Here is a 26713-nt window from a genome sequence, read left to right on the forward strand (position 1 = left end):
TCCAGGCTCTGAGCTGTCAGCACAGAGCCCAACACGGGGCTCGAACTCACGGACCGTGAGATCATGACCTGAGCCGAAATCGGATGCTTAACCAACTGAGCCACCCAGGCACCCTGATTTTTTTTTTAAATAAGTGGGTTTTAAAAAATTTGTTTTAATGTTTATTTATTTTTGAGAGAGTCAGAGACAGAATGTGATGCGAGTGGGTTAGGGGCAGAGAGAGAGAGGAAGACACAGAATCCGAAGCAGGTTCCAGGCTCCGAACTGTCAGCACAAAGCCCGACGCGGGCCTCCATCTCAAGAACCACAAGATTGTGACCAGAGCCGAAGACGGACGCTTAACCGACTGAGCCACATTCAGCGTGGCTCAATGTAATTTCTAAAGGTAACACACCCCCTACTTGTGGCTCATTTTGCTAAAACTAAGCCTTTTCTCCATTGTAAAGCCAACGGAAACATTCTGACTTGAAGAGAAAAAACTGTAAAGTCTTAATTATTACCAAGGACGGAAAGGTGTATTACAGGGAGATGAAATACTACACTCAATAATCCACAAGCCTCAGTTTACTGATTACTATTTCCCAAACCCCACACCTCACTTGAGTCACTTCTCTTTTGGGTCAAACCCTCCAGTTTTCTAAATAGAAGGCCTCGGGCAAGACACTTTTCTCAGGGGCTTTCATTGCACCAAGTAGGAGGGCTAATATTGTCCACATCTGCCTCAGAGCATCTGAGGGAGCCCAGTGAGATCCTGTGTATCAAAGTGATTTAAGGCACATTTAACATTACGAAAATATAAACGGGGGCTATTACATAGCAGGTCTTACCAGCTTTCGGCCAGGCTTTTCAGATACGACAGAGGCAACTTGTTTGACTTGTTTTCTCTCCTCTTCCATCCCCGTATTACAAGGAATTCAGTAAAAAACCAAACCAACCAATGTAATGTGAAGAAAGTATATTTATCCAAGGAATCGTTGATTTGTGACCATAATACCGTATACAAGTTCTAGCCTCAATAATGCATATCTGATGTGCTTTTCATGTACATATACTTTGCTTTAGTGTATCAGGTACTGAGGTTTTTTTATTTCCCACTACACCCTAATGCTGCTCTCAGAATAGTTTTGTAGAATCACAATTAAATATGCCTATTTAAGATTCTATATTTTAAATGTTTTCCAGTAACTTGAAAACAATAATAAAAGTAAATAGCAAAGGTACAATTTTCTAAAATGAGCAAATTTTAATATAGGGTGCTATCTTGGCATGCCAGAATAACTAAAGATAACAGAATATTGCAGCACAGAAATCCCTACTGTATTTTACGATTTGCCCATTTAGTCCTGGTTGATTTGGGGGTGCCTCCTTAGGATCTTAGATCCCCTGACCTATAGTGCCCTACATCTGTTCTTTAATTAAAAGAAATGATAAATTTTCACAACAATTTTGCAGAAGGCTTTATTTTATTTTATTTGAGAGAGAGAGAGCGGTAGCAGGGGAGAGGGGCGGGGGGGAGAGGGGTGGGGGGAAGGGGGGAAAGAGAGAGAGAGAGAGAGAGAGAGAATATGAATCTTAAGCAGACTCCACGCTCAGCACAGAGCCTGACACGGAGCTCGATCCCACAACCCTGGGATCATGACCTGAGCTGAAATCAAGAGTTGGATGCTCAACTGACTGAGCCACCCAGGCAGGTGCCCCACAAAATCCTTTAAAACTGAAGGTCACTGAAACCACGGCAGACAGTTATAAACCTGCCAACAGACAGGGCTGTCCCAGAGTTAGCACTGATGACTGTAAGAGGCGTCTCTAGGACCGTAACATTCCTCTTGTGTCTGAGCTGCCTTTTACCACATCCTAGCAACGAAGACCACACCACTCACTTACTGTCTGATGCCGAAAGCCGAGCTCCCCAGTCTAGCAACAGAGCCGACCTCCACAATTTCCATCTTTCAGCCAATGGTTTTACAAATCCTGACTCTGGCATGCATTAAGTAACAAAACCATACATACTCATTTAGTTGACTGCTGGTAGTTTCTAGTTTTACTTACACGTCAAAAAGTTTTACTTACAGATATTCTGAGTGATTTTGATAAATACACATTTACAGTCTCTGAACTACAACATAGTAAGACTAAACTCATGAATGAAAATGTTAAACTGAATTATCCCATAAGTTTGTCACTTTATATTCAGTAAGTGTCTGAGTTAAATAAGAGCGACTAAACTGTTCAAACCAAATTAAAACTATAATGATTAGATAATTTGCTTGTGGTTATTCAACAAGCCAGGAATAATACCTAGGAACAAAGCATAAAATCTAGAAGTAAATTTAACAATATGTATATAATACTCATTTTTTTAATTGCATAATTTCAGCAGGACATTAAAGAGAAGTCTCAAATGAATGATGAGGTATAAACCAGATTCATAGGCGGAAGGACTCAATATTGTAAATACATAAATTCTCTCCAAATTAATCTATAGATTCGGTGTAATTCCAGTAAAAAGTAAAATGGAATTTGGGGGAGGCAGGTCACAAGATGCATGTCAGGACCAGTCTCTAGGGCACGCCAAGGTGACTTGAGAAGCCCACTCCACCCCCAACTCTTTCCGTCTCCCATCCCAATTCCTTTTCCGCTAACACTTCTATGTTCTGGATAAAGTATAACAAATTATTTTTAAGCGAGTAGCTGAGTAGAAAGCAAGAAAGGGAAATCTTCCAGAAACGAAAAAGAAATTCAAACCCCGCAAACGTGATTGAGAAATGAAGACCCAGGAGGAGAGCGAGAACAGACATTCACCTTGGAGTATGGGGCCTCCCTACCCTGTGGAGCTGGAGGTGAGCCCCTCCCATCGAGTCAGGAGGGTGGAGGACTACAAAACTCCATCCTCCCCGTGGGGAGGCAGTACAAAAGCAGGGCACTGGCCCCGGGCTACAGATGGGAGAAGGATCGGCAGTGAGAAATCAGAGATGTTAGCCTGCTCAAGGCACATGGAAGGAGTTCAAGTGCCCCGTCACGACACAGGCCTGGAAACCAGATCCCAGACTGAGGAAGCAGGCAGACCTCAACAGAAGAAATGGAAAGCTGGCTCAGAGGAACACCTCCATCACCCAGGGCACGTGGAACTCATGTGACGCACTCACCGGCAAAGCTGAGAAGGCACACGGCGAGCACGCCACCGCGAGACAGGGAACTGACTGAGGAATCAGGACAATTTACTCCACCAAACGTACAGGCAGGAGGGCACCCTAGGAATGTGAAAGTTTTTAAAAGGTTTCACCAGATCAAGGCTGGCATAGCCAGCACGTGCAAGTCAAGACCAAGATATCATGAAGTAAAGGAATGAGACTTAAAAAAGAACCACGTAGAGATCTAGAATTTAAAATACAGTGAAGGGAAAGATCAAAGTACACCATTTTCAGATGTGGTAGTGTTTACAGTTTTTCTTTTCATCTTCCCCTGGGGAAGGGTCTAGTTCTCCATGTCAGTCATGGGCTTGGCCACTGACTTGTTTCGGTTGACGGGCTAAGTGACGCTGCAAGTTGTAGGCAGAGGCTTTTGGGGACGCTGCAAGCCCACCAGCCCTCATGCCCAGCACGAGAAACTCACACTGTGTGGTCTCACAACAGGGTGGGCTGAACCTGACCCTCTGTCTGGAGCAAAGATGGTGCCCCTGACTTGACACCACGTGCCATGCGGTTTGAAGGTTGTCTGTTCTACTGTGTTATTAAAGCAAAGCCAATCAATACGGCCAGCTGAAGAGAGAATCAGTGAAATTCAAGACAAATCCGAAGAAAGCCCGGGACACAATACAGAGAAATTTAATGGAAAATACAGGAAGTTGAGAGACACAAGAATAGACGAAGAATTTCCAGCCTGTGCTCGTATTAACTCCCAGAGGACAGACTAGAGAAAATTGGGGGGGGGGGGGAGTGTTAGTTTTCTGTAGCCATGAAACAACTCACCACAAACTTAGGAGCTGTTCGAGAGTCCTAGTCACATGACCCTTTCACAACATGGCAGCTTGCTTCCTCAAAGCCAGCAGGTGAACCTGTCTCCAGTCTTTCTTTTCTTTTAATTCCATAGTTAACACACAGTGTTATATTAGTTTCAGGTATACAATACCTACAGTTCTCTCCAGTCTTGATAATGTAGATAATGGAACATAATCATGGAAGCAACTAGATCATCCTCCAACCACACTCAAGGGCTCCAACCACACTCGAGGGGAAGGGATTTACAGGGGTGTACAAAGATCTTGGGAGACAGCTTAAAATTGTGCCTATCGCAGCAAAATAGCAATACTAGGACATGTAATATGCCCAAGTCATGCTACCGCTAGTTTTGCCCTTACCACTGAGCTAAAAGAGCTGCACATAGCCTTTAGCAGAGCACTAGAACAATGCGGCACTGCCCTCAGAACCCTGAGGGCACAGCAGGGTTTCCTCCAGACCCACAGGACACTGACTCACATCGCTGTGCTAAGTCAGGTCAATCCACTATCCAACTTCTGGATCCAAAATTCCACTTCTACGGAATAAACCGCACTCGTTCTCGGTCAGTGTAAGTACTTTACGGGTGACTCCTATGCATTTTTCAAGTCGTCTTTTCCACTTTTAGGAACACATTAATAGAAATGTTATTTAGATTGTTCCCTTGGCACTCCTTTACAATTAAAGACTTCGACTGAGGGGCACCTGGGTGGCTCAATCAGTGAAGCGTCTGACTTCGGGTCAGGTCATGATTCCGGGGTTCGTGAGTTCGAGCCCTGCATTGGGCTCTGTGATGACAGCTTAAGAGCCTGGAGCCTGCTTTGGATTCTGTGTCTCATGCTCTCTCTCTCTCTCTCTCTCTCTCAAAAATAAACATAAAAAAAAAAATTAAAGATTTCGATTGAATAACTTCGCAAATTCAGGGAAGATAATATGGAGGCTAATAGTTTAAAGCCCTTTTAAAATTCCCAAAAGCTAAAAGGAGAAATCCATTAGCATTTTTGTTTATTCTGGAGTTTATTGGTTTATGGGCATCATCTTTATTGTTTTACAGGAAAACACACTTTTTTTTTAATTGATCAATGGCAGAATGCAAATAGTGAACAATTAATCTTAGCCATTTATGGCTTCTGTGATTCTTTGGAAACAGAAAGGAGCAAATGTCTTATGGGCCTGTTTCACAAAGGCAATAACTCAGATCACTTCCCCAGCTGTGGAACAGATTGCAAACCTTATTCTTAAATTACCTGATATATATTTTAACCAACTAATTAAAATTCTCCTAGCATCCTTTTAAGAAATGAAAATAGTTATCATGACATTTCTGTTTAATCCCTGTAATAACCTGCATTTCCTTCCCATCCTCTTGTCAATTACGTATCCTTTAAAAACTGCAGACGGTTTTGTCTGTATGACCCTTACAGTGAATAAGCAGGACTCATGGGATATAATCAGAAGATGACTTTATCTGTTTTCTCCATTGCCTCTTTTAGTATGTGAGGCTTGTTCTTCCCTTGTCCTTGGGTGAAATTCAGGACAGTTGTCATGACTTTTCCAGGTCCTCATAAATAATGAAGACACTTCAAGTCACTCTAAATCCAAAAAAAAAAAAAAAAAAATCGATCACCATTCTGTAATTAATACACCCAATCATCTGCAGCATGCCAAGTCTTCCAACTTCATGCAAAGTTAAACTTCTTCCTTCGGCTCTGGCCCCACTGAACACCTTCAATGAACATTTTCCCCTCGTACCAGAGAAGGTGGACAGGGAAAGATTCTTCTCTCTTGAGCCAGATCACTAATATATAGAGGTTATGCCACTTTCTGATACCAAAGTAGGGGTGGGATGGGCGGGGGAGGGGGGAAGAGAGGCAGAAGGAAAGGTCTCCCTTGAATAATAATCTAATGCTGGTGATGTGTGAGCTTAGTGGGTATTTAAAGCTTACTTTTTCCTCTTGAGCCAGCGTTGGGATGATGGTGAGAGGAACAAGGGGCTGTGAGGCAGAGAATCCCAACTCTACCTTCATCACTTGAGGGGGGGGGGGGGGGTTTCACCTACAACCTACAGATCCCCTGGTGAAAATGGTTACTGAGGGCCATTTCCTCAGTTTACCTTGCTAGGGTCCAGGTGGCCCTCTTGCACATGGCCTGAGATGACTCCAGGCTAGGCTAGCTAACTCTCCAGAATAGTCTACCCTAGGTTCTTGGGGAACAACCCGACTCCTAGTGCTGTATCAAATTATAGCACAATGCAGCCACATCTCTTTCATCTATCAGTAGTGGAACTAGCCAGTCTCTTGCCTTTTAGATCTCTCATCTACTATGCCTCCTAATCATTAAACAGTCCACATGGGGGCACCTGGGTGGCTCAGTTGGTTAAGTGTCTCTTGACTTCAGCTCAGGTTATGTTCCCAGGGTTGTGGGTTCGAGGCCTAAAAGAGAGATTCTCAGGGCGCCTGGGTGGCTCAGGTCATGATCTAACGGTCCGTGAGTTCGAGCCCCGCGTTGGGCTCTGTGCTGACAGCTTGGAGCCTGGAGCCTGCTTTGGATTCTGTGTCTCCCTCTCTCTCTGGCCCTTCCCCTCTCAAGCTCTGTCTCTCTCTGTCTCTCAAAAATAAATAAACATTAAAAAAAAGAGATTCTCTCTCTCTCAAAATACATAAACAAACATTAAAAAAAATAACAACCCGGGGCGCCTGGGTGGCTCGGTCGGTTAAGCATCCGACTTCGGCTCAGGTCATGATCTCAAGGTCCGTGAGTTCGAGCCCCGCGTCGGGCTCTGTGCTGACCGCTCAGAGCCTGGAGCCTGTTTCAGATTCTGTGTCTCCCTCTCTCTCTGCCCCTCCCCCGTTCATGCTCTGTCTCTCTCTGTCTCAAAAATAAATAAACGTTAAAATTAAAAAAAAAAAAATAACAACCCTTTCTCTAGACTTGAGTTGCAGAGGCATTACCTCACACTCCTCTCTCAGGAGCGGGGACTCAAACTCACTACAAACTCTCTAAAAACTATCTTCTGATCATTATTTCCATAGCCTCTCCAGCCTGTTTTATCAGCTGCAAGTGGCCAGTGAGCTAACCACAAAGTCTGCCCTGTAGTCTTAGACCTGACTTTGGAATACGGCCTTAACGGTCTGGAGTCACAGCTTAAAACTGAAAACTCAAAAGGTTCCACCTTGACATCCTGTTACGGGGGACTTCTATTTCTATCATCTGGTTCATTTTTACTTTTTTCTGTAGAAAATACACGTAGTCTGTTAGCTTGCAAACTCCTGCATGCAGGGTTTGGACTCCCAAGAGTTAAATAATTGTAGACGCCAAGGTTTAGGCACCAACCGATGAAGGATGAAAAGACAATGGCAGAGGTGGGGTGGCTGGGTGAGGTGGGGCCTAGTTGGAGGATGCAGGGGAAGAGTCAAAGATACAGAGTTCCCAACTTGTACAGCCTACTGTATACTGCACTGAGCCCATGAGTTTTTGTCGTCCCAGCCCTCTTCCTCCTTTATGACAGCACCACGTAGCACAGCCATTCTGCAAGCTGGACATCACATTAGGTTCCTCTCACTCTCCCACCTGCCACCTCCAATCAGTCACCAAGTCCTACTAATGCTATTTATAAGACCTCCCTCCTGTCTGGCCTCTCAGCCCATCCTCTCTGCCACTGTTTCCGTGTAGGTCCTCCCATGTTTTCATGTAGGTCATGTTTGTTTTAAGATGGAATGGAACGCACTCATATGATCATGGAAAAGAGTCAACAGAGAAGAGACTGAAAATATTTGAGAGAGAAGACCACTGGTGAAGCCAGATCTCTAAAGAAGAGATAGAACCTTGAACCCAGGGAGAAAAGCCTGAGTTGGACAGGAAAAGAAAAACTTTACCAACGGAGATACTTTCTCACAAAGCTAAATTTATTCCATGTTTTCACATTAGTATTTTCTCTCTTTTCGGAAATAAGTTAATAGTAGATGGTACCATATTTAATGTCCTTGCTTGAAAAAAAAATTTTTTTTTACTTGGCAAATGTTCAGTTCCTAATTTTTTCTTCACCTCTGAAATTGTGACATTCCTTCAAATCCAAATCTGCAGTCTTGAGTATCTGTCTAGCTACTGACTTCTCTCTCTTCTTTCCTAGCTTATCCCTTTCTTCTAAGGGAGAAACATCTTCTCACTGGCTGCTTCCACTTCCTATCTTCTTTTCTACACGTGTTAACTCTCTCCCTGCATCTCTACTCACAAGGTCTGTGGCTGAGGTCACGCTAGCCAACCGCCAAACCCAATGTTCAGGATGCTGATGAGAGTTCTTTTCATCTGGAATTTCTAAATTCCCTTTGATTCCCGGATTCCACTCTTCTGATCTTTGTTCTTGGCTCTGGCCACTCCCGCTTGGTCTCCTTTGTTGGCTTTTTCCTCTGTGCCCTCAGGGGCCTCTTCTTGTTCTGTGCCCTCCGGGGGCCATCTCATTCATGCCTTCTACCACAAACTATATTCTGGCAATTCCTATATAATTATTCCCTGTACCCTGTGCCACTCTCTGAGGTAAACATTACTTCTTCTAGGTGAAGAAATGAGGCTAAGAAAACTAATATGCAAAGCTTCCATTACTAATGTTAAGGAATGTATTCAACCCACAATCTCCAAAGGCCATGGCGCTGGGACTCTGTAACAACTGTTTTAAGGATAAAATAAGATAATGTCGAAAAGTGAAAACTGAGACAAACATTTCTATCTTATTTTTCTTTAAGTAATCTCTACATCCAATACTGGACTCAAACTCATGACCCCGAGCTCAAGAATCCCATGCTCCACTGACTAAGCCAGCCAGGCATCCCCAACGTGTTCCATTTTAATCAAGTTCAGGCACTGTATAATAAAAAACATTTAGTGAAGAGCTAAATTTCTTTTCTTTAATACCATCTGTCTCTTGCTCTCTCCCATCTCTCTGAGGAGCTAAAGTAAATCACAGTACATTTCAACTTCTTCTCCTTTTGCTGTCCATGCAGTCAGCCAGGGCTCTACTCTGGATGTACAGGACCCATCTTAACTCCTGATTCTCAACCAAGAGAGAATACTTCTCCAAGGCAGAGCAAACTGAAAATACTAGGTGTCTGGAAGGACTGTATTTCTTATTTTTAATGTTTTATTTATTTTTGAGAGAGAGTGAGCAGAGGAGGGGCAGAGAGAGGGGGAGAGGATCCTAAGTGGACTGGGCTGACAGCAGCAAGCCCAATGTGGGCGGCCGAACTCACAAACCGTGAGATCATGACCTAAGGTGAAGTCAGATAACCAACTGAGCCACCCAGGCATCTGTGAAAAGACTATTTCAAAAGAAGACTCTTCTAAAAAAATCACCATAAATGGTATGAACTGGAATAAAGTTGCTGTACGGTAGAAATTTGGATAGGTCTTCTGTGTAATGGACCCAGTAAGAAGCAAAGGGCATCTCAGCTCTGAAGCCAAGGTAAAAAACCACAAAGCAGGAAGGATCGGAGATTAGAAAAGACAACCAAAAATACTACGGCCAAATCAAAAGTTGCAACGGACACAGTAACATACTGGAAATAACCGATAATCTCAACAGAGTAGATGATAGGCTTGAGAAATTCTGCCAGTATTCAGAGAAAAAAACAAAAAGATCACACTTATTAAATAAACAATGATATGAGAGATGAATACATAAATGTATGCATAACTCCAAAAAGAAAAAGATCAATAAAGAAATCAGAAGAAAATAATTGAATACTGAGACGAAAAACAGATTTTAAGTCTTCAAATCAATACTAGTCAAAGAGTACCAGGAAAAAATAAAACAGACTATCATTATGATATAGTCTGGTAAAAAAAAAAAATCTTTTTTAGTATTAGAGAAATGAAAACAATGCTTTAAGCATCCAGACAGAAAAACAGATTACCTATAAAAGAACAGCAATCAGACCTCAGACTTCCACAACCCTCATTGCTAGAATTCAATCTAGAGAGCCTTGAGATAAAGACTATGACCCAAGTATTTTTTTAAGAAAATTTTTATGTTTATTTACTTTTAAGAGAGAGAGAGAGAGACAGAACACGAATGCGGGAGGGGCAGAGAGAGACAGAGACACAGAATCCAAAGCAGGCTCCAGGCTCTGAGCTGTCAGCACAGAGCCCAACATGGGGTTGAACTCACGAGCCATGAGATCACGACCTGAGCCGAAGTCAGACGCTTAACCAACCGAGTCACCGATGTGCTGCCCTCCCTCCCCCACCAAGCGTTTTCTATGAAGAAAAACAGAAAGTAGTCTCATCTGTACCAGGCTTTCTGAAAGCAATTTCTTAAAAACATCCTCAGCTACACACAGCCTCCTAAAAAATTTACTGGGTCTATACTTAAATTTGTCACGATATGAATTTAAGAGTGGAGGAACAGTAATAATTTTAAGTGGGTATAAGCATTAATTAAACAGAATGAAGTCTAAATAAACTTGGTCAATGTGGGCATAAACCTTAAATAAAATGTTAAAAACAACTCTTCAAATAAAAAAATAATTTTAGCATTTATGAATAATTTGATTTTAATAACCCTAAATTATGTCAACAAAAAACTAGAACATAGAGGAGTTGGACAAAGAGAAATAGTATATGTGTCCTATTTCTCACCTTACAGAAAGAAAACTGTCAAATATCATTTCTTCCTGGCATTAAGAAAAATGAGATCATGCCTATATTAAAAAACAAGCAAAAACCTTAAAGGCATCAATAGTTGGGTTTTTTTTAAGAGATAATCTATACCTTTTAAGTTACCAAAGAAAAATGAGCAAATAAAATATAGTCCAGACAGCCAAAGGAAAAATGTTAAATAGCTCAGGCAATTCTTATATTGTTAATTAAAAAAAAAGTAAACACGGGGCGCCTGGGTGGCTCAGTCGGTTGAGCGTCCGACTTCAGCTCAGGTCACCATCTCACGGTTCGTGAGTTCGAGCCCCGCGTCAGGCTCTGGGCTGATGGCTCAGAGCCTGGAGCCTGCTTCCGATTCTGTGTCTCCCTCTCTCTCTGCCCCTCCCCCATTCATGCTCTGTCTCTCTCTGTCTCAAAAATAACTGAACATCAAAAAAAATTTTTAAAAATTTAAAAAAAATTAAAAAAAAAAGTAAACAGTGCATAGAAAAAAAATCTTAATTAGGGGGCCCTGGGTGGCTCAGTCAGTTAAGCATCTGACTTCGGCTCAGGTCATGATCTCACAGCTCGTGGGTTCAAGCCCCACGTCTGGCTCTGTGCTGACAGCTCAGAGCCTGGAGCCTGCTTTGGATTCTGTTTGTGTATCTCTCTGTCCCTCCCCTGCTCACACACTGTCTCTCTCTGTCTCTCAAAAAATGAAAAATTAAAAAAAAAAAAAAAGAATTAGGAAATTCCAAATGAAATGCCAAAATGAGCATACTACCATCTAGAGATTCGATCAACAGCTTGGACTCATTAGGGGAAGCAGTGTGGGTGTTGATAGTGATAGGTGTCCTGGATCAAGATACTTAACTTCTCTGAATCATAGATCTATATAAAGGGGATAAAAACAACTACCTCTGAAGGCTGTGGAATTTTCTTAATGTGGGTAAAGCAACTCAATAAATAATTGGCAGTGAGATACAGCCCTTGTAAGAATGCTTCCCCAGATTCCACAGGATTTCTTAAGATTGGTGCCTACGTATCAGGACAAATTCTTTTACAAGTCACAAAAGAAAAATGTCTCAACACTAGGAGCGTGGGAAGATAGATTTTTAAGACAGATGATCTTGAAAGACACAGACATCAAGAAGTGGGAATTCTGAAAATCAAGCCTTAATTAAGTAGGGTTTTGAAGTCTAGAAACTCCAGTGGTTGATTCCATTATTTCAGACTGCAATCTCTGGGGAGGGGTCTGAAGGCTAACCATTCCTGAATGATACACTGACTCAGTAAGCCCCCACCACGTGCACCACCAGCCTACTCTTCTATCTATACACTCATCCTTTTTCGGATACTCCTTTCCTTTCCATCTGCCAGTGGAAGCAGTCCCCACCCAGCACAATGAAAAACCCAGGATGCTACTTTAAAGTACTTCACCGCCTTTGTAAATGACCGACAATTGCCTTTAAGGTCACACTTTAAGGGGCACCTCAGTGGCTCAGTCAGTTAAGCGTCCCACTTCGGCTCAGGTCATGATCTCGCATTTCATGAGTTCGAGCCCTGCATTGGGCTCTGTGCTGACAGCTCAGAGCCTGGAGCCTGCTTCGGATTCTGTGTCTCCCTCTTTCTGCCCCCTCCCCGCTCATGCTCGGTCTCTCTCAAAAATAAATAAACATTTTTTTAAATGCCGTTTAAGGTCACACTTTGAGATTCATTGGAAATCTAGCTGAGGTTTGCAACTTACTTTGCTGCCATTCCTACTTTAGTGAACTCATGTATAAATTCATTTCAAATGAGCAAATTCCTCATTACTAGAAGAACTGGAAAGAATATAAAATTTAATGTCTTCTTTCAAAGTCTGGATTATGGCTAGGAGTGCTTTAATATTCATCTGTAGAAAGAAATTATTAGAAACTAGATGATTTCTAAAATGCCTTCCAATTTTAATACTCCAGGACTCTATTATTTCTACATCGTTGAATCAAGGGAAATCAATATAGCATGACTAAATAAGGCAATTTGTGATCTAGGCTACACTGAGGTTACTCTCTTTGTGGCTAAAGGTATTTCTTAGAATACAGTGCTAAACATGTAACTGCATTCTGCAACCAATGCAAACATGTTCTAATTGATCGGAGGGAGAAGAAAAAAAAATTCAACGCGGGGTATCTGTGTGGCTGAGTCGGTTAAGCTTCGACTTCAGCTCAGGTCATGATCTCACACTTTATGGGTCAAGCTCTGCATCATGCTCTGTGCTGACAGCTCAGAGCCCGGAGCCTGCTTGGGATTCTGTGTCTCCCTCTCTCTCTGCCCCTCCCCCGCGCACGTGCTCTCTCTCTCAAAAATAAATACTTAGAAAAAAAAATTTTTTTTTAATTCAGTCCAGAGTGCCAGCAATTCCTCTGTGAGCTAGCGTGGCAGGGAGTGTGTGGGGTCAGTGAAGCATCAAGTTACAGAGCAAATTAAAGGTCTGAAAGAGAGTGGCAGGGTCTAATCATCTACTGTCTGAGGCTGCCAGAATGGGACCCATCACCCTTCCTCACTCACAAAGGACTGTTCCACGTATGCTAAGCATACAGCTAAGGGCTCCAACCATCTTTTATTAAAAAGGCCTTCAGTTCCAAATAGATCTTTATGGAATTATTTCCTTCAAGTTTTTAGTTCTGTCATATTAAAAATTTCCATGAAAAAGTAATCAAAACCTAATGCTTACAGTGTTCTGCCACAAAGAAAAATATTGTGGGTTTTTGTTCCTATTAAAAACATGTGTTACATATATATACATAATTATGTAAGTCCCAGACCCAGTGTACACATATCTATACAAAACCTTAGGAAAATAATGATATAATGATAGTAGTTTTGCCTAAGCCAACGCAAGTCATAACATCATATTGTACTCTGTCCATAACACCCCTCATTAAGCCAATGCTTTGAAAAGGTCAGCAAGCGATGACTATTTCTGCATATTTTGTGGCATAGGTTGCAAACACGAGATCCATAGGGATGAATTAAGGTCACTTTTAAAATTCAAATAGTACTTTCTCGGCTTGGTTGGCTGAATCGTGTGAATCTGCACTATTTTTCCTAGGGGAAAGTTAATTTTAGAAAGGAGAAAAACTTTGCCAGGAAAACAATCACATTGGCTCAATACCTAGACAGTGACTCTTTTCTTAAAAGTTCAAAACGCTTCAAGTCTCCTACTTGTCCTTAATATCCTTGAAAGCAGGTACCCAATTCCAGCCCCATTTCATAATGAGCATCTCATTCCATAAAAAGTTGGAGGATTTCATAGGATACCTACTGAATGGTATTTTTAAAAAATTAGCCCTTTACCTCAATTTTCCAAAGACAGACAAAATAAAAATATTTTCCCTGGGAGGTAACTCTGAGTGTTTGGTAAGTACTTAGAATGGCTCAGATACAGATATATATGAAAAGCAATAGAGGTACATCTATGACAAAGTGCAAGACAGAGAAACATTTAGTATTTTGTGCAAGTTCAAATACAATATAACTTACAGACACTCAACCAATTCAGGGTAGAAGAGCTTGGTTCAAATAATTAGGAATGTAAACAGAATCTAAATTAACATACATGATAATTCTTCCTTCCGGTTCCTAGAGATAGAGTGCATTTCGATGTTCAGCTTTAAAGGAACCAACATGTAAAAATTCCAGGGGCCACTGGCAGAAAGTCAGGCAATGTAAGCACAGTAGGGGAAGATTTTCTGATTTCCACGGAATAGGCCTCAGTCCTTTCTAATCGCCAGAGTACTTTTGAAGGAATTCTCACATTTAAAAATGTGAGGTTTCAAAGCTAACTCTTTAACAAGGGCCCTCAGAAGTATGGTATTTCTCTCCACCCTCTATTTGAATTTCAAATGCACGTTAACCCTCCCTTCCCAAAATTGCCAACTCAAAACCCACCACCCCATCAAATTCATCAACTTGAAGGAAACTAGCCTTCACGGTTTTTATTCTCCGGGCACGCTACCATTTCCAGGTGATGCTTATCATCAATTGGGTGCCCCCTGTCCCTCGTGTGCCGACCTTTCGGACACTTTGAAGTGATTACGGGGGGGAAAGAGCACGTCTCCATCACCTGGATTGATTTTTCAAGACCCAGAAGCTCGCGGGCGCGCGCGCACACAGCCTTCCTCCCATTTCGGAATCAGGATCTCCGCGCTCCAGCGGGACCTACTGCTTTAGGCTGCGATCAAGTTCTAGGGGCACCGCAGTCACCCAGAAAACCTTGTAAACTCATCACAGTATTTAATTTTCGGGGAAAATAACCCCCAAAGCGCCTCCGCCTATTGTTTCGTGCAGACAGGGACGATAAGACGGTTCACCTACCTCGACCGAGGGTTATTACCACCCCCACCCCCACCTCAAAGTTAGGAATAGAAACAGAAGGTGGGGGCGGGGGGGGGTTATGTTTTGGAAGGACAGCAGCTGCGATATTTCAACCTGGAAATTACTGCGGAGTCCAGGGGAGAACGGCGCGCCGGAGCTTGCGCCATACACCTGGAGAGGGTGGACGACCTCCCGCCTGCGAGCCCACCCGGTCCCCCACCCCACCCCCCGCCGCCGAGCCCGGTGCGGGGTTTCGGGGGCTGCCCCGGGGAAGGCGGATGAGGGTCCGGCGGGCCGCGGGGTAGCAGCGCAGCAGGCGGAGGATCCCGTATCTCTCCCCCCCACCCCACCCCCCAGCCCGGGGCTGGCGCGGTGCGCAGGAGACCGCGGAGGGCGCAACGAGGGGGTCCGACCGGCACCTGGTGCGGCCGGCCCGGCTGCGCTCCGGGGAGGGCGCACCCCGCGCCCCTGCTTACCTTGCGCGCGAGGTCCGAGTCCGGAGCAGGGACACCGGGAGGGTCCGCTGTCAGCTCCTGCGGGCGACGCTTCAGGTATCAGAGGCGCGCGGGTCTGCCGGCTCCCAGCCGCCCCGCGCGCCCCGGGGCCCCCCTCCTCCGGCCCGCGCCCCCGGCGCCCGCCCGCACGTCGCCCTCCGCCGCGCTCCCCTTCTCCCCCTGCTGTTTATTCCGGAGAGCGGTGGCCCCTCTCCCGAGCCCTCCCTCCCCCCGGCGCGTGCACGCACACACCTCCCCCAGAAATGCGCTCTCTTTCGGAAGGGGCAGCGACTGTGGTCCTTGAAATTCTGGGGCTGGGCGACTTCGGAAAACCCCTTTTAAAATCTTCCATCTACCCAGCGAGGTTCAGGGCAGGCACCACTTCCATTCGTCCCTGCCTCCTCCGTCCTCCCTAGCCTTAACCACATCACTTAACGCTTGATTGTGCTCTGAGAATCGCCTGCCAGTCATCTTAATGTTTCCAAAATAACTCCTTCCATCTTACTGTTTTAAAAATGTATCGCTTCTCAGCCTTTTGGCTAAGATCAAGTGTAGTATCTGTTCTTATCAGTTTAAAAATGTAGACGTCCCCACTACTTAAACTTGGGTTGCCAGGACTTTAGATTGGCCTCGAGAAGGGTATGTTCAGCTATGCAAGACAAGACAGGTCAGGTCTCTTTTACCAGCACTGTCCACACCTGCCACCTGTCAGGGCCCCAAGTCAAGGCGAAAGCATTTAATTATACCTGGCTTTGGTTACTGAGCATGTCTGGAGCCTCCGTTTCTCAGGAGAGAGGCAGTTCTGAAGCCAAAGTTCTGGGAGGGAGCAGGTGGATGTATTGAAGGAGAGTTCTAAGGCCAACGAAGCAGCAATGGGCAGAGCATACTGAATAATATAAAAGATAAGAACGACGGGAAGGGATCTGTGGAAACATCACTGTATCATTAACATGCAGGAGCTGGGAGTGGTGACATAATCCCTACTGGGAATGTGGAAGGTGATTTGTTAACTGGCACTCCATTTATTCATTCATTCATTTACCTATCAATGTGATGTATACTTATGGAATAGGTTAGAGGCATCACAACATTATTCATTCATAGCCAGTCATGTCACTCATAACTTTAAGGATGCCAGGAATCAACTGAAGAAACAACAAGTTTGTAACAGAGCCCTGGACAATGCAAATGGCTATTAAAGAGACTCCATTTTTTGTTTTGTTTTTTTTTTTAATTCTGCCAACATTTATTGAAAGCTTGCTAGTTCAAGACACTGCTGGGTGCTAGGGGTAGAAGAATTAATAAGAACAGCAACATGGTGTGCCTGAGTGGCTCAGTCGGTTGAGTCACCAACTTCGGCTCAGGTCATGATCTCACAGTCCGTGACTTCGAGCCCTGTGTGGGGCTCTGTGCTGACAGCTTGGAGCCTGGAGCCAGCTTTGGATTCTGTGTCTCCTTCTCTCTCTGCCCCTCCTCTGCCTGCACTCTGTCTCTCAAAAATGAATAACCATTAAAAAATAAAAAAATAAAAGAACAGCAACATCCCTAACCTCACAGAGCTGAATAGAGGGATACACAGTGAACAGCTGTTAAAATTAGATGCTCGGGGTGCCTGGGTGGCTCAGTTAAGCATCCGACTTCAGCTCAGGTCATGATCTCATGGTTCCTGCATTCAAGCCCCGCATCGGGCTCTATGCTTGAAGGTGCAGAGCCTCCCTGGGATTCTCTCTCTTCCTGCACCTCCCCCACATTCTCTCTCTCTCTCTCAAAATAAATAAGTACACAAAACAAAACAAAAAACTAAGTAGATGCTCCGATGCTGATGCATGATTCTGGTGCACCTGGAGGGTAGTCTACAACAAGCCCAGAGGCAGTGGCTTTTAAGCTGAGACCTGAAGAATGAATGTAACTTGGCCAGGGACAAGAGAGTAGCAGGAGAAAGAGTTTTCCAGTAGCGGAAAAGCGTGGAGGAAAGCCAAAGGTATGAAAGAACAGGGCAATTCAGTGAATTTCAAGAAGCTCATGATGGCTGTTGGATTCTTTCTTGGGTGAGGGAGTGCCAGTGGTTCGGAGGAAGGCTGGAGAGACACAACTGGAGAGGTAAGCAGAGGCCAGATTATGTAGAGTCTGCTAGGCCATGTTTTAAAAAACAATTTTTTTTAGCTTTATTTTTTGAGGGAGAGAGATAGAGAGAGTAGGGGAGGGGCAGAGAGAGAGGGAGAGAGAGGGAGAATCCCAAGCAGGCTCCACACTGTCAGCACAGAACCTGACGCAAGGCTCAAACTCACAAACTGTGAGATGATGACCTGAGCGGAAACAGCCTGGCTGCTTAACCGACTGAGCTACCCAGGCGCCCCTGCTGGCCGTGCTTTAAAATTGCACTTGATTCCACAGATCATGGGGAGGCATTGAAACGTCACAGGCAAGGTAACAAGATCAGATTTTTGCTTGAGAAAGACTGCTGGCTGCAAGCAGAAAACAAATGAGGAGGGGAGGTAGGGATGAGACGGACGCGGAGAACTCTAGAACGGGCACTACTCGGTGCATACCAGTGTGCAGATCCTCCTGCCTTTGTGGCATCTAAGTTCAGTCCTATGACAAGTCCCTAGAGAGACAAACTTTTCCTGAAGGGACGCGTGGAGGCAGAGGAGGGTCAGTGGTGGTAAACACTGAGAAACAATGGAAGTAAATAGAAATTAGAGAGAAAATGTTGTTTACCAACAGTTATTGACGTTCTTCAATCTGAACCCATCTGTCTGAAATCCAAGTTCACTGTGCTTCTATGATGCCATGCTTGCAGACACGTATGGCTGGGAGCTCAGCTACCTTGCTGCAACCACTGTGGGCTGTAATCAGATCTAAAGGAAAGCATGAGTGCCAGGGCTGGGGTGCCGGGAGGCACCGGGGCTCTTGCTGGGTCCTCTCACCAACCTCTGAGAGCAAATGGGCACAGGTGAAAGCAGTGGGGGTAGGGGGAAGCAGGCTGACCTTAGGACAGGAGAACAGAGCACAGCCAAACATTTTTAAGTAATCTCTGCCCCCAAACGTGAGGCCAGAACTCACAACCCCGAGATCAAGAGTTGCATGCTCTTGCAACTGAGCCAGCCAGGTCCCCCAAGACAGCCAAATATTTTACCCCTAGAGCACTCTCTTCATTTTTCTTTGTTTTGTTGTTTCAAGGTGATGTACTGCCTTCTCTCTCTCTCATTAGAATTGTATTCTCAATTTTCCGTCATATTTTTTCATTTGTTTCTCCTTTTACTTTCTCTTCATTTCTTTCTGCTCTCTTCCTTTCCTCCTTGCTTCCTTCCTTGATTCATTCCATAGATATTTTTGTAGCTACTGTGTTTTGTATCTTGATAGTAAATACTGGATATACAAAGATAACCAAGGGCGAGTCTTTGTCCTTGAATTTCACAGTAGGTAGATATATGAATTAGGATACTATGGTTGCCAGTAACAGAAATGCAGTGGAGACAACAAAGGGGGAAAAGGGAATTGCTTAAAAGGTAGCAGGGCTCTCACCTGGAAACTGCATGCATGGATACAGACGGGCTTTCTCAGCAATCTGGAGCTGCAAATTGAATATAATCATGATTCTTTGTTCCTCCTTTATCCTAATTCACTTTCATCTTCATATTCTCTCTCTCTCTCTCTCTCAATTCGAAATTTTCAGGGAGGGAATTAACCAGCCTTACCTGGGTCAGATGCCCAGGTCAAGGAAGAGGAGGTGTCAGGGTCATGATGTAAACACATGCCCACAAGAGTTCTTCGTGTGACTATAGAGATGGTGGCCAGCACAGAACTGGGGATGAAGAGGGAAGGGTATTTGTGGAGTTGGGGGTAAGGCAGCTCTTCAGAAAAAGCTCTAGGCAGACAACTTAATAAAAGTTTATTATAAAGGTAGGCACATAAGTAATTACAATGTAATTTCATAAGTACTGTAATAATGATAGGAAGGAAGCAGTAGAGGAACATACAGCAGGGGAGGAGGAATCTCAACTTCACAGAGACACAAGGAATGTTTCACAGAGAAGGCAATGTTTTGAGTTTTGAAAGCTTAACCTGTGTTTGCTAAACAAACGCAATAGTTAGTCTATAGAACTTGCAAGATTACTCCTTGTTTGGTTTTCAGTAAGGATGAGGCTTCAGGCAGAGACCAGGAAGGATTCTATTACAGCATTTAGGGAGAGAGCTAATATGGCCTGAAAGATAAGGTGTGTTAGAAAGATCTAGAGATTTAGAATCCAGAAAACTTGATGTGGGGAGTTGGGGAAAAGGGAAAAGCCAAAGATAACTTCAAATATTCAAGTCTGAGCAACAAGGTGGACAACAAAGAGATGAGATGAATCAGTACAAAGGGGAGAGATTTGCTGGAGAAGAGAATGGGTTTCGTTTTTGATTTATTGAGTTTCAGATATCGACAGGATACTGAGTGAAGAAATCTAATAGTGGATAAGAGTAGGATACTCAAAGAGAAAGTTGCTAAATGCATTAATTTGGACTTTATCAACCTAGAGATCATTCATACTATGGATGTGGAAGAGAGCACCCAGAAAAATCACGTGTAAAATAAGAACCAAGAGCCTATGGGGATCCCTGAAGGATATCAACATCAACAGATGCAGGATAGCTAACAGAGGAGGAGAACCAAGAGAAAGCAATGCCATGTGAGACACTGTCATGCAAGAGAAAGGGGTTTTGAAAGAAGGGGATGATGGGGTGCCTGCCTAGCTCAGTCAGTAGAGCATGAGACTCTGGATCTCTGGGTCATGAGTGCAAGCCCCATACTGTGTGTAGAGATTATTAACATAAATGAAATAAACTTTAAAAGACAGAAGAGGATGGTAAAGAGTGTCAAATGCTGTAGAGAAGCTAAATACTATTCTAGGAGCACTCAGAAGAAGCCTTTCAATTGCCTATTTGGGGATGATTGTTGGGTCTTTATGAGAGCAGTTTTGGGGAGCACAAGTTAAAGAAAGTACATTGCATTTTATCAGGGTTTCTCAGTCTCAGCAATGCTGCTGTTTTGAACCAGATAATTCTTGTTGAGAGGGCTGTCTTGTGTATTAGAGGACATTTAGCAGCATCCTGGGCCACCACCCACTAGATGCCAGTAGCACCTCCCCAAGTTGTGACAACCGGAAATGTCTCCAGACAATGTGAAATCCCTTGGGGGCAAAATTCCCACAACCATCCCACTTGAGAACAACTGCATTAACTTGAGATGTGGATGGGACAATTTTCTTTTCCTAATTTGCAAATATGTGTTTATTCTAAATTTAATTTTATAAACCCAAAATGCCTACGGGATAAATACTCACCCAAGCCTTCTCTAGTTCACTTAGAGAATAAGTTCATAAAAGGCTATACTCAAAACAAAATTTATAGGACTATTTTAGAGTTAGGTGTATTTTTTTTCTATAGTGGCAGAAAGAAGATCAGTCATTATCCAGGGGTAGGGATTGGACAGGTGACAGGAAGGATAACAAAGGGGCACAAAAAAACTTGGAGGTGGTGGATATGTTCCCAGTCTTGACTGTGGTCATGGTTCCATGCTGTAAACATATGTCAAAACTCATCTGATAGGATACCTTCTTTTTATTATTATTTTTTTAAGTAAACCCTGCCCCTGCTGTGCGGCTCAAACTCACAACCCTGAGATCAAGAGACTCATGTTGTACCAACTGAGCCAGCCAGGTTCCCCTAGGATATTTTATGTACATTTTATTTCATGCCAATTATATCTCATATAAAATGTAAGGAGAGAGACAGAGAGAGAGAGAGAGAGAGAGAGAGAGAGAGAGGAAAGAAGGAAGGAAGGAATGAGGGAGGAAAGAAGGAGAAAAAAAGATAGGTTGCCTGTATGAATGGCAAGGAAGAGTAGGTGATAAAGCTGGGCAAGTAAAGGCTCGGAGTGTCATACATTTTGTTGCAGGTTTGAATTCTGTCCTGTGTGTAATATGGGAAGCCAACTGAGAATGGTAAACATGGGTGTGATCTAGATATATCTATTGCCTAAGACAACACCCCATTTGGATACTCTTGTGACAATGTTGATGATTTCTAGCCAACTTGTAGTAGAAAACACTTCACTGCCTCTGATGTTATGACCTGGCCAACAGAGACGGCACTAAATATAATCTAAGCACTGAATATTAGTCCATAGGTACAAAAGCCCCCTTCGCCACAGATGATCTTAGTTGACAGTCAACAAGGGAAATAATACCAAAGCTCCATGCTTCGCTATTTCTTTGGTCTCATTCAATGGAACAGCTGATAAGGATATACTCATGAACTATGCTACAAACAATACTTGCTAAATATAGAGCAAAATTACATACCAGGGCCAAAATCTGGTAACCACTTATCCTTGGTCCTCCAACTTTTATAATCACACCACCATTTCCCTCGACTTCTCCTACTGCTTACCTTGAACAGCCTTCCCTGGCCATTGTCACAGCAAGAATATCCAGTCTATCAACCAACTGGATATTGTTGCAGTCACATATTTTCAAACCTAATCTCAAATTACTAAACTGTGTACTTTGGCCAGCTTCTTTCTACCAAAATAGAGTATGATATCTTGTTTTTAGAAGGACCAAATGGGTCACTATATCTATATTTATGACGAGGTTTAAATAAGAATCTGGTCATCAGTTTATTCAAGCCATGTTAATTTACTGAGTTGATATATTGCTGGAAGGTCTTTAAATAGCATCCAAACAATAGACTCATGCCACTAAGAACCGAAAGGGTTCATTTCAATTAAACAAATATTTTTAAAGTATCTACTATGAATCAGGCACTGATCCAGGAACTGGGAGAGAATAATAAATAGCATGGACATGTCTCTGCCCGCGAAGCTTATGGTCTGGGAAAGATAGATATGTGCATGTAAGAGTTAGATATGTGTATGAGAAAGATAGATATATGTGTGCAGTGTATGTAAAAACTTTCTCAAGCCAAAATGAGAAAAAAAAGTTTTAAGAATCAGCGTTGTTAGTATTTCCAAAATAAAACCAACACACAAGCACTGTTCATCTCAACTGTGCCTTATCTGGTTGCAATTATCAGACCCTTATGTGCAGAGACAGCAACGCTCACCAATTATTCCACATGTGCCCCCATGTTGCCTGGATTCCTTGCAGTTCAGTGGGGTCTTATGACTAATCTGGCCACTGGCCAGTGAGCAGAACCCTAGAAGAGCAGGAATGAGTCCTCCTCCTGGTCTATTCCCCTAGCCCCGTGAACTCCAAGCACTTGTGCAGAGATGGCGGTTCAACAAGATCAAAGTAGCCTAGAGCAATGAGTAAACCACTTGAATAGAAGCCCTGGGAGTTGCCTCAACTGATGGAAAGCTTTATAGCATAAGAAATAAACTTTTGAGGTTAAACAAAGCCGCTAAACTGCTGTAAAGTGAACTTTTGCCGAATTAACCTGCCCAGTCCTAACACATCATCTCGTCACGTTAAACGAAAAGCGAAAAGCTTCTGAACCTTCGTGATGAGCGAGTAATAAGAATTAGGTGTGCATTCCTTTGGCAAATATTCATTAACCGCTAACTATGCGCGGGGGGGGGGGGGTGCTGCTTCAGAGGGTAAGAATACTGCGATGAATAACCCAAAGTGCCTGCAGCTACAAGGAGCTTACATTTTAGTGGGGAAGACAGACAGTAAAACTTTTGGGTAGTGAAATTCTGGATCTTGACCCATTTTCACTAAGTCTCACCCCTTTCATTGCCTGACCTTCTTCCCTGCTCAGCTCAGATTCTGTGCTCCATCATTATATCCAGTGTCCTGTCCATACCCTCAACTCGCTCCTCCCTCTCTCCTTTCTTCGTACTTGCCTGGCAAAATCCCAACCTGATTGTACCCAAACCTTTGCCATATTCCCAGCTACTCCCAAGTAGATGAATATAGCTGGAGGAAAACCATAAGCCTAACTGGTGCTTTGACCTCATGAACACCAATGTCACTGGGTCCTTCTTGAAGCATCCTGGCAACCACACTACCTTCCCTAATCCACTCATCCCCATTCTCCAGGACTAGCTCGCATTTCCTCTCTCCTGAAACCTCCCACGATCTCCTCCCACGCTCGCTGTCAGTGATTCTGCTCCTGCTTTCACTGAGAAACGTAAAGGAATAACTTCTAAAACTCCCACTTCGTGTGCCAAACCCCACCCAGCGCCTGGACCCATAGGCTCTACTTTCTCTTGTTACTGTGTAGAAAATGTCCACTGTCCCATCCAAGGACAACCTCTCATTTGTGGTCTACATGGAGATGTGCCACCCAGATCCCCCGTCAAGGCAGGACCTGCTGCGCAGCCACAGAGAGCCCATCTATCAGCTCCCTCCGGGTCTGCTGCAGCCATGGAGTCACTTGGCCTGAAGTCATGCCCTTTCTGGGGTGGCGTGCACGCAGTGGCTAAGCAAGACGGGGTTCTGAAAGTCCGACCAGGAAGGACACTCTGAAGAGCACTCCTCGAGAGCTCCCCACGGGATTGGCAGAGGCTTCATCAGTTCTGCCTAGGTTGGACCTCTTCTTCTGCCCAATCTTGCATCCCTCCCTTCCTTTCACAGGTATTGATCTCCCATAACTATCTGCACCCCAACTTCTGGTTCAGTATCCACTTACAGAGAAGCCAACTTGATATCCCTACCGTACCTACCTTAGATCAGCTCCAGCTCCTGTCCCCTCCCTCTCTTTCACCATGAACTTTCCCCCTCTCTACTGATTCATTCCTATCATCATATGAACATTCAGTAATCTCCTCCTCCTCCTCCTCCTCCTCCTCCTCCTCCTTCTCCTTCTTCGAGAAAGAGAGCACACATGAGCAGGGGAGAGGGGCAGAGGGAGAGGGAAGAAGAGAATTCCAAGCAGTCTCCGTGCCCAGTGCAGAGCCCAACGCAGGGCTCAATCTCACCACCATGACATCATGACCTGAGCTGAAATCAAGAGTGGGATGCTCAATGGACTGAGCCACCCAGGCGCCCCTCTCCCTTCTTAAAAACCAAACTCCTTTTGAGCTCCCGCTCCATTTCTCCGCTCCACTGAACAGGAAAATTCCTAGAAAGTGTCTAAATCCATTTCTTGCCTACCTGTCTCACTATAGCCTCACTCCTGGCACCTTCACGAATATCAGCCCTACAGAAACAGCTGTTGTCACTGATAACGCATCATCGTGATAGCCAATGGACAATGCTCAGTTCTCTTGTCACCTGATCGTTTAGCAGCTTCTGACCCAAGTGATCACTTTCTCCCTCTTAGACAATCATCTGGCTTCTTTCCGAGACACAGCTTTCCACGATTTTCCTCCTCCTTTCCTGGCTGCAGTAGCTCCCTCTCCTTTGCTGGTTCTTCTTTCTCTCCTGAATTTCTAAACACTGGAGAGCTCCAGGGTACAATCCTGACCCTCTCCTCATCTTTACCGTATTCACTCTGTTAATAATATCAGCCAGTCCCGGGGCTTTAAATACCATCTACATGTTGACAAGTGCTAAATTTATATCTTGACTAGAGCTTCTTCCCCTGAATGCCAGACTCTCACATCCAACTGCCTATTCTGAATCTCCATTTAGATTAATAAGAATCTCAAACCTAGTAGGTCCGAAACAAAACAACTGATTCCCTTCCCCACCTCCCCCATCAAAGAAAAAGGAAGCCCTGTCCCCCACCCCTCAACCAGAGGTCTTCCTCATCTAGGTAACCAGCTACTCCATTCTTCTAGTTATTGAACCAGAAAACAAAAGTCATCATCGACTCCTCTCTGCTTCTTATACCCTACATTCACTACGTGAGAGGATTCTTGAGAATCTCCAGTCTTTCTCCAGCAATCTCATTTATTTAAGGTCTCTTTTCAAATGTCATCTTATTAACAGTTATCAAATATGCAAAATAAAGTCCCGTCCACCTTACTGGTACTTCCTATCTTCTTTAGCCTGCTTTACCTTTAACAAAATTAGTCACTCAATACAGTCACTTATTTGTTCATTGTCTCAACCAGAATGCAAGCTTGAAGACTGCAGGGGCTTAGTCCTGATCCCTAGCTCCCAGTGATGGGCAGGAGGCAGGTGCTCAGCAAATACTTCTGAATGATACATGAAGGAATGGAAAAGGATGGAAAGGGAACAGTGATGGCGTAGGGGTAGCAGAAGCACATGGGCATAAAGCTAAATGATGTGAAGGTGCAAACCATTTGAAGATGGAGGGAGAAACGATCCTGGCAGGAAAAAAAGTAGAAAGCTCAAAGGTAGGAATGAGCCAGGCTTTCTGGGGGAACATCAAAGAAGGCTTGTGTGGTTGCAACAGCCAAAGGTCTCAGAAAGGTGAAATGTCAACAACTAGATTACATAGGACTTTGTGAACCGTAAGTATATTTTTAAGTTTATTTATTTTGAGAGAGACAGAGCAAGCAGGGGAGGGACAGAGAGAGAGAGAGAGAGGGAGGGAGAGAGAGATCCCAAGCAGGATCTGCATTGTCAGCACACAGCCCCATGTGGGGCTTGAACTCACGAACCATGAGATCATGACCTGAGCTGAAACCAAGAGTTGGTCGCTTAACCGGCTGAGCCACCCAGGCGCCCCCCACCCCCTGCCCCAAACCATAAGTATTTTGAATTTTCTTCCAAGTATGGTAAGAAACCACTGAAGAGTTTTAAGCAAGGGAGTACCCAATCTGAGATTTAAAAAAAAAAAAAAAAGTCACCTTGGCTGCTGTGTGACTAGCAGGGGGGTGGGGGTGGTAATGTGGAAGCCACCTGAACAGTGAGGCTGTGTGGAAATCCAAGCAAAAGAGTGAACAGAATTTGAGTGGCATCAGTAAAGTGGGGAAAATAGTATAAGATTGGAGGGTAGAAACGACTGAATTGGTTTGTTCTCGTTAGGGGCACAAAAGGAAAAGAGAGGATTCCAAGAAAACGTCTCATTTATGCCCTGCAATCTGGAGTCCATTCAGGCAAATTTAACTCATCCTATTTCCATGAAGTCCATTGAGTAATAGGATCCTTTGGACAGCTGTGGTTGAGTAGGGGGAAGAAACGAAGGGCATCACATACAGAAAGGGGCAGAAATACTACATTCGGTTTTGGTAACGATGAGTTTTCAAAGGTGTCTGCGGAGCCGGCCTAGAACTCTGGGAGGAGGGTCTGGAGTGGCCGATACCGTATTTCCTGTTATCTCCCTCTCTCTTTCTCTCTCTCTCTCTCTCTCTCACACACACACACACACACACACACA

General features: G+C 44.0%; 1 pseudogene; it reads left to right on the forward strand.

Moving 5' to 3' along the window:
- The first annotated feature begins 15994 nt into the window (after positions 1-15994).
- On the forward strand, positions 15995-16098 carry LOC125908504 (uncharacterized; annotated as a pseudogene).
- The last annotated feature ends 10615 nt before the right edge of the window (positions 16099-26713 follow it).

The sequence above is a fragment of the Panthera uncia genome, assembly GCF_023721935.1.
Source record: "Panthera uncia isolate 11264 chromosome B2 unlocalized genomic scaffold, Puncia_PCG_1.0 HiC_scaffold_25, whole genome shotgun sequence".
Lineage (NCBI taxonomy): Eukaryota > Metazoa > Chordata > Mammalia > Carnivora > Felidae > Panthera > Panthera uncia.